Source organism: Eubalaena glacialis, chromosome 8 (genome assembly GCF_028564815.1).
Source record: "Eubalaena glacialis isolate mEubGla1 chromosome 8, mEubGla1.1.hap2.+ XY, whole genome shotgun sequence".
In the NCBI taxonomy this organism is placed as follows: domain Eukaryota; kingdom Metazoa; phylum Chordata; class Mammalia; order Artiodactyla; family Balaenidae; genus Eubalaena; species Eubalaena glacialis.
Genome location: NC_083723.1, coordinates 83,855,117 through 83,863,862, shown reverse-complemented (window position 1 = coordinate 83,863,862; position 8,746 = coordinate 83,855,117). Strand labels below are relative to the sequence as shown.

The following is an 8,746-nucleotide window of genomic DNA, read 5'->3' as shown; positions in this document are numbered from 1 at the left end:
CCCTGCTGTCCGCATTTCCTAGCACTGAATTTCTCCGGCCTCCCTTTTCGCCAGGCTAGGCCTGAAGCCTTCACCGCCCGAACCCCCTGGCGCCCCAGGCCCGGGAGTCTCGGGGACGACCTCTCCGCCGCGCACGCGCCCTACGCGGGATCTCCGCTGACCTTCTCCAGAAAACCCCTTCAAAAGCGTTTCCCCTTCACCTTGCGCCTTCCCCGCCCTTCCGGCTCTTCCTCCACGCGCCTGCGCGGACCCAATTGTTTTGGCTTTCCGGTGGGATCCGGCAAAGGAAAAGGGCGGGGGAAGCGAGGGTAAGGGCGGGCGGGGTGGGGGCGTCTAAAGAACCCGGGAAACTGCAAAATTGACGTTTGTGCTGCTAGACGCGGGCGAGCAGCGGAAAGGGAAACCTGGCGAAGGCTGGCCCACGGTCTGCTGTCCGCGCGTTCCCGGGCCTCAGAAGGGGCCCGCCAAGGGGGCGAGAGCGCGCTGCAGGGGCGGGGCGGGAGCGGCTAGCCGGGCGTTTCGCGGCTCCGGGGCTGACGAGGCGGCGCGGGCAGGCTGCGCGGCTCCCGGGGGAGGAGTCTGGCGGTGGTCGGGCCTTGTGGAGAGTTCAGCTGCGCCCAGAGAGGACGCTGCTTTCCGCTCAGGACGGACCGGCCGAGGGAGGGCGCGAGGGGAAACCGGAAGGAAGGGGAGGCGGCGGCGCCAGCCTTCCTCGGAGGGAAGCAGAAGCGAGACCCCGGCCCTAGCCGCGGCAACAGGGCCACGCCCCCGCCGCCGCGCGTGAGGGGCCCAGTGTCTTCGTGGCCACCAGCCGCATCGGATCCCAATCCTCGGGACTGAGGGACTCGGGTGAGCAGGCGTCGCCAGCGCCGGGCGGGGGTACCCCGAGACGACCTGTGGAGGAATTGGGGGAGGAGGGCCGCGGCGGGAGGGGGCTCGGCCCTTTGTGGCTCGGCGGGCGGGGGGCGGCGGCGGCGGCGGCGGCGGCGGCGGCGGCGGCACCTTTCAAACCGGAGACGCTTCCGCTGCGGGCGGGGGAGGGGCGCGGGCGACTGGCGCCTCCCTCCACCCCCGGCGGCGGCCCCTCTGCGGCTGTGCCTCCGGCCGGTGCTTGGGGCAGGGGCGGCGGGGCTTGCCACTCGCGGGGGCGTTTCCGGCCGCGGGTCTCCCAGGCGGCAACCTGGCCCCGTCTGGCGCCCGCATTGCCAAAATGAAGCTGCTTCCCTTAAGGACTCGCGACGTCTTCGCGAGACGGTGGGCAGTAGGAGGGCAAGACCTTCCTTGCATTTTTTTCCCGGTACTTTTGAAGTAACCAAGAGATGTCTAGATTAACTGAGGCCCCATTGTGATCTACTGATGATTTTAAAAAGAAAGCAGAAACTGCCCTTTGAAACGGAAAATTCTGTACGTATTTACTTTAGACTGTGAAATCGCTAACTTATTTGAACTCGACCACCTTTCTCTCCCTATGACTTGAGAAACCGTGAAGTGGAAGAATATCCCTTAGTTTGATGTGGAGCGGTTATTATGAGTTAACGGGTTTTTTATTTCTCGTTTGTTGATCTAAGATCTCTTTTTATTACTACCTCAAAGAGAGAATAATATATCCTCCACAGATCTCTAGAATTGTCCGATGCCACGATTGCCCCTTCAAATGAAAATAGAAAAAGAATCTAAAAATGTAAAATTAACCGTGAAAGGGTATGTTTGTGTGAAATATCTATCTTCTATATCAGTAGTGTTATAAAAACGTAGGGTACAGGACTGGTCACGTGTTGTTGACACATGAATCTGTACGTCTGGCTCACTTAGCATTCAGGCATTCAGAAACAACCCTATCAGCAATGTGGTCTGACTAAAGTTTTATTTTCTTCTATTGAGGCAACCAGTTAACAGGGTGGAATTAACAGAGTGGTTTTCTTCCTCTTTTTCTTTTTTTAAGACAGGGTGGTTTTTTTTCCCCCCCTTCCCGCTGTGTTGTGAATTTTTGCCTGACTTTGAGTGGTATGGACTTCAAATCTCGCAGTGTTGAGTGACTTACTTTAGTTAACCTTTGGTAAGGACCTTTTTCCTGACTTTTTTTAGAAGTACTTTTTCTGACTGAAAGTAAATCGAAAAGTTAAACCAGTCAGTTGTTTTCCAGTCTTGATGATGTAGAATTTTCTTAATGTTAAGCTTGCTTCTTCACTTTGATCTTTTGTTGGTCTAGTGTTTATTGAAGTCGCTTTAGATTGGGCCCTGAAATTCTCAAGAGGTTGTTGTCCTCAGTAAACAGTACAGGGCTATGGCATTTCTGTTGAGCTTGCTTTATAGTTCGTGCTTTTCCACATAGTACTATTTTCTCTACAGTTTTGTAAGAAGAGTTCTAAGTGCTATAACTCTTCTCTCCTTTTTGCTCTCAGAAGCATTACTATAAAATCTGTTAGCTTTGATTATTCACATGCCCTTTAAGGAGATGGGTGGGAATAAAGGTGTCATAGTGCTTTAGTCCACACTTCTCCATATATTTTCTTCTGGTTAATGGAAATAACGAGCTGTCTCATAAAATCCAAATATTGAGCACTGAATGTGTTTAAAGTGGATGGTAGGGACTTCTCTGGTGGCACAGTGGTTAAGAATCCTCCTGCCAGTGCAGGGGACACAGGTTCCATCCCTGGTCTGGGAAGATCCCACATGACGCAGAACAACTAAGCCCACGCGCCACAACTGCTGAGCCCACGCGCTGCAACTACTGAAGCCCGCGTGCCTAGAGCCTGTGCTCTGAAACAAGAGAAGCCACTGCAATCAGAAGCCTGTGCACTGCAACGAAGAGTAGCCCCTGCTTGCCACAACGAGAGAAAGCCCATGCGCAGCAACAAAGACCCAATGCAGCCAAAAAAAAAAAAAAAGTGGATGGTAAATTCATAGAAACTTGAATGCAGTCACAAAAGCCAAAAGATACTTTGATTTTCCCGAAGATTTTACTCATATACTTAGAAAAGAGTTGTACTTTTTCTTGCTCTTGTTCCTAAGCCCAGGAAAAAGGATTGGTCCTGCTATCATAAAAAATACGAATGAAAATGTCAAAGTCCTTCATTATATCTTAGTCTTATCATTTTCAGTTTTGTGGAGTTTGAATAGAGCAGATGATATTTAAATAACTCAGGGTATTGGAAATGATAGGTTGATTTCAAGTAACGTTTTAAGTATATGAAGGTTACTCGTGGTTCCCTTGCCGGATTTTTCAGTATCTAGATTCCTCTGTGTGGGAAGAAGGGATTATTGTAGAAAATTTGGAGAAAATGTAATCGTTTAATGAGAGATGCTTTTTAAAGTCTTCCCTTTTTTTCTCAGCTCCACTCCCATACCTCTGACAAGTGGCAACATGTAGTAGGTTCCATGATAGGCAGGGGATTCTAAGTATTTCTTAGTTTACCCCCCCCCTTTTTTTTTTAAAGAAACTGAGAAATTTAAATAGTCATAATCATTGTTAAGCAGCTATGCCCTTAATGACCCCATGAATATATTTACTATCTGGGAAATATTTTCTTCTGCTGTTGTGATAGAAAAAAATCATTGATTTGGTGGAAAATGAAATCCCATTGAAAAGGTTAAGGTCAGTTTTGCTTTAGTCTATACTTATCCAGCTTTCTTAAGTCTATGCAGAGCTGAGAAGAAAAGAGAAAAGTGATATCCAAAATAAAAGGACATACTACACTCATGTAATTATTCTATCACAGATGGTGTCTCCTTTATGTTCTTGTTTAATTTTTTTAAAGTGAGATAACTTATTATTCATAATGTAGAACAGAAGCTTATTCTTGTGACCTGAATTTACTTAGGGTACTGAGCATAATTAACTTGATGGAGCCATGTAGTTTTTTCAGTATAGTTGGAAAGGAGGAGCACAAGGGAATAGACCTAGGCTCTGAATTTGATTAGAGTAGAGGAAGCTGTACTGAAATTTATCAAACTTGATACATTATTTAAAAGGCAAGGTGTTTGGTCTTTTTTTTTTTTTTTTTTTTTTCCTTTGGCTGCATTGGGTCTTCGTTGCTGCACACGGGCTTTCTCTAGTTGTGGCGAGCGGGGGCTACTCTTCGTTGCGCTGTGCGGGCTTCTTATTGCGATGGCTTCTCTTGTTGTGGAGCACGGGCTCTAGGCGCACGGGCTTCAGTAGTTGCGGCTTGTGGGCTCAGTAGTTGTGGCTCTCGGGCTCCAGAGCGCAGGCTCCGTAGTTTTGGTGCATGGGCTTAGTTGTTCCGCGACATGTGGGATCTTCCCAGACCAGGGCTCGAACCCATGTCCCCTGAATTGGCAGGTGGCTTCTTAACCACTGCGCCACCAGGGAAGTCCAGGTGTTTGTTTTTTAACTGATGCTTGTCACGACTCCAAAAATTTCTGTTTGTGTAGTGGTTGACAATCAATCTGAAGATCAGGTGATCTTCCAAACATTCTCAACTGTCAGGGTTGTTTTGGTAACTTGAAAGCAAAGTATTTCTGGCACCAATATTTTGTCCTCCCTAAGGAGAAACCTGTTTTCTCACTGAAATGAAGAAAGGCTTGTGTTATGACTGGTATCATTTAGTTTTTCTGCATGGGCATCAGCCTTCTCAAGGTTAGTCTTTGTTGTACTAGTTTGTTTCATGACGTGTACCATCAAAATACTCCCTAAAATCTTTGAATAAATTTCTCTTATCTAATATATCATTCACCCAGCGTGAAAAGAGAACTGTGTTTGAGTGTTGAGACCTTGTAATTGGGACCCTTAGACCTGTATAGGTGTGAAGTTTTGAAAGTCGGGAAAGTGCTACAAAAAGCTTGACCAGTGAGTGCGTTAATAAAAATAATTGCCAATTTTTTTGCACACAGTAGTAGTGTTGTGTGTCAGGCAGCACTGTTCCATGCTCTTCATAGAACTCATTTAATCCTTAATCCATTGAGAAGAATTCTATTTTTATCCCCCATTTTACAGATGAGCATACTACAGGACAGAAAAAGGTCACACAACTAGTAAGTTGCAGAACTGGGATTTCAACCCAAGTAATTTGGCTCCCCAGTTCACGCTTTTAATTTTTTGGCAATACATGACATTCAGAATGCCCTGGATTCTTTCTAACAAAAGTTTTTGATTTTCTGTATTGACATTTGTAGCACTGGAAGATGGAGCATCACCTAAGTTAATAATATACAGCTTGAAAATGCTTCATACAGATGATAACCTGTAGCCCACTGCCCTTCCTTTTTATCACTGTTTTATCCTTACTGTGTAATTTTTGTGCAGTCCTTGTTTGCAGCCTCCTCCTCATCTTTTTATCCTTCCTCATTTCACATATACAGCTCAGTTAATTGCTGAGCAGACTCATATTCACAATCAGTAGTTATTTAATCCTTTATTCTTTCCTTTATCCTCCAGGTCTTCCCTGTATAACATTGGAAAAGCTTGTTTTGTATCTGTTTGAGTTTCTATAGCTACTCTGTGGAAGGGCACTACAAATGACACACCTGTGGGAATGAAAACTAGATTTCAAAGTGAAGTTAGACACATCTGCTTCCCCTAATAAAAAACCACTGCCATCAACCTCTGAAACCTGTGAAAGTATTTGGAATTTTTTTTTAATATTTCATACCTTTTTCCAATTAATCTTGATTCCTGTTCCTTGAATATCAGTATTTAGATCCTATAAAATTTATTGTTACTATTATTTTTAAATTACGAGTATTATAGTAGCATTTACTTTATGTAAATTTTCTTTGCAGATACACTTTTGGGCATATTTTAGCTTTTGCAGCCTAAGGACTTCAACAGTTTTTTTTTATAGGAAAGTGAAGTGAGGATTTCAGACAACCAGCGTAAACTTCTGGAGTACAACTGACCCTTGAACAACTCGGGTTGGGGCGCCAACCCTCCTAATACTAGAAAATCTGCATGTAGCTTATAGTCAGCCCTCCAAATTCTATGTTCTTCCATATCTGTGGTTCCGCATCCAAGGATTCAACCAACTGCAGATCGTGTAGTGCTGTAGTATTTACCATTGAAAAAAATTGGACCTGTGTAGTTCAAACCCCTGCTGTTCAAGGGTCAGCTGTACAGGTACTTTGAAAGTTGGATTTTTCTACAATTTGATTCTATGGTGAAAATGAAAAACAAGTTAGCTCTGTGAAAATTTACTTTATAGTCGCATTGATTATTCAAAGGGAGGAAAACCTATTGAAATAACTTTCCATAAGAGGTGTTTCAGATTTTTAAGTAGAATTGTATATATTGATATGGATTGTTGACTGATTTAATTCTAATGACCGTTTAATAACAGAATGTTTGTTTTGAAACTGTTTTGTGTGTTGGAATTCACTCAGAACCTTGGAGGCTTGGGTATCCTAGAGCATCGGTCCCCAACCTTTTTGGCACCAGGGACTGGTTCCATGGAAGACAGTTTTTCCACGGGGGGTGGGGGGGGGGGGAGGGGAGGGTTCAGGCGGTAAGGCTGCCCTCCTGCTGTGTGGCCAGGTTCCTAACAGGCTGGGGACCAGTACCAGTCCACGACCCGGGGGTTGGGGGCCCCTATCCTAGAGAAAATGTTAGGATCAAAGTTTTTGCTTTTCCTTTTTTTCTCTCAATCTCAAGCAATTTATAAATTTTCTGCTCTTATAGGAAGCTCTTAGATTTAAAAATAAGTTGGTCTTTGTTCTGTACTTATTTGCAGGAAGTCGGTAAAAAGGAAAGGATCTCATCCTATGTATAGCATTCTAACCTTATTCATTGCTGTTATTCTCTGCTATCAAACAGATCAATCAAAAATATTGAATTGAGCTCAGAACTTAGAAAAAAAAGTAAGAATGTGCATAGTTTTAATACCAGAGTACATTGTACTTTATTAGATTCTGAATTTCGTTATATTGTGTTTGTATGACTCCCATTTCATTCTTATTCTAGTTGGTTTTTTTCACTGTGGAATATGTTCTGACAACCAGCTTTAAAATACAGGACTTTTCTATTAATCTTGAGGTGCCTGGTACCAGGAAATGTGGCAAGTAATAGTGGTTTCCCAGTCTTTGGCCCTTGGTTCATCTAATGAATCCATGTGTTCACTAAATGTCTTTACACATTGTCTTGTATACATCTTCTATTTTTCAAATGTATGTAAATATGTTGTAGTTGATAAAAAAAAAAAGAGAAAGTGTTTTTGACTCTAAAATAGTTTTTTCTCATTGTGAGTTTTTTCCAGCAGATTATCTTTAGAAAAAAAGTCCTTTTTTTCTAAGCTTAATAAAGGATACTCACACTAGATTTAAAAAAAAAAAAAGTGTTTCAAAAGTCCACTGAGCCTGTAGTAAGTTGGAAAAGCGGTTGTGTGATTAGGTAAGAGACATTAAAATATTTCAGTTGGAACGTGGAACATATACAGGTTAGATTAAGAATTATATTTAGGACTTCCCTGGTGGCACAGAGGTTAAGAATCCGCCTGCCAATGGAGGGGACACGGGTTCGAGCCCTGCTCCAGGAAGATCCCACGTGCCGTGGAGCAACTAAGCCTGTGCGCCACAACTACTGAGCCTGCGCTCTAGAGCCCATGAGCCACAACTACTGAGCCCGCGCGCCTAGAGCCGGTGCTCCACAAGAGAAGCCACCTTAATGAGAAGCCCGCGCAGCGCAACGAAGAGTAGCCCCCGCTCGCCGCAACTAGAGAGAGCCCGCGTGCAGCAACGAAGACCCAACACAGCCATAAATAAATTTATAAGAATTTTATTTAATTCAACTTTCAAGCATTTGAGGTTTGTGCTTTTTCCTTGTTCGTGTGATCTGAAGGGAAAACAATCTTCTAGGAAAAACAGCTTGAGATATGTATTTTTGTCACTGATTTTTTTTTAAATTTCTTAATATTTGATCAAGAAGCAGCCTGAAGCAGAGATTGGTACATTTGGCCTGCAGTCTGTTTTTGTAAAGAACATTTTATTGAAACAGTCATGTCCATTTGTTTACAGGTTGACTTTTGCTGCTTTCAGGCTACAATAGATTAAGCACTTGGGACAGAGACCTTAATGGCTTGCAAAGCCTAAAATATTTTGTCTTTATGATGAGAAAAGAGAGTAGTATTCCTTTTGAAAGTTTGGGTTTTTTAATTAAATAATCATTGCATATGTTAACAAAATTCAGAAGGTTTAAATAGGTCTTCAATAAGTTTTTCCTTCCTCTGCAATGTGAACCACTGTTAGCAATGGGGACAAGTGCCAATTGCCTCCTTTCCTCATTTTACTTGTGTCACAATTGTTCTTATGGTAAACAATAAAATTTTCTTGTATTATGTCTCTATCAAAAGTTTGGAAATGAAAGATCAAGACAGCTAGATTTTATTCATTTGCCTGCCTCTTTTTGAGTTTGTCTAGAATAATTGGTTTTTAAAACACCCTGTTTTTAAATGATAGTCATGTTTTGGTTGTAGTAAGAGTAAATGCACTTGGTGTCTTGGAGCTCTAGTGGTTGGCAACTCTCAGTCTGAGTCCTTAGAGTACAATACAATGACCAGCCCTTAGTAAATACTCAAACATTTGTTGAGTTAAATTTAAGTAGCCATTAATTTATAATAGAAAATTAAGTAAACAATTTCATTGATACCTGAGAATTACTAAGTCTGAGGATGCTAACTTCTACAGACAACAGGGAGTATGACTTTTTTTTTTTTTTGAAACTAATTTTAGGTATAACACAGAATGATATATGGTACAATATATTAAAAAGGGAAAATTCATAAAATGTCAAATCATTGGT

At 42.9% G+C, this 8,746-nt stretch overlaps 1 protein-coding gene across 5 annotated transcripts in view; it reads left to right on the top strand.

Annotated features, from left to right (window-relative positions):
* The first annotated feature begins 269 nt into the window (after positions 1–269).
* The window catches only part of KBTBD2 (kelch repeat and BTB domain containing 2), a 31,670-nt gene continuing 23,193 nt past the window's right edge, over positions 270–8,746 (top strand). For 2 of the 5 annotated variants that reach the window (XM_061198660.1, XM_061198655.1), the window contains exon 1: positions 553–849. The gene's annotated coding sequence lies outside the window, so the exon portion shown is untranslated. Of the gene's footprint in view, positions 309–552; positions 850–1,335; positions 1,405–7,676; positions 7,753–8,746 lie in introns of those variants that run through there. The other 3 variants (XM_061198656.1, XM_061198659.1, XM_061198657.1) reach the window with 3 other exon arrangements.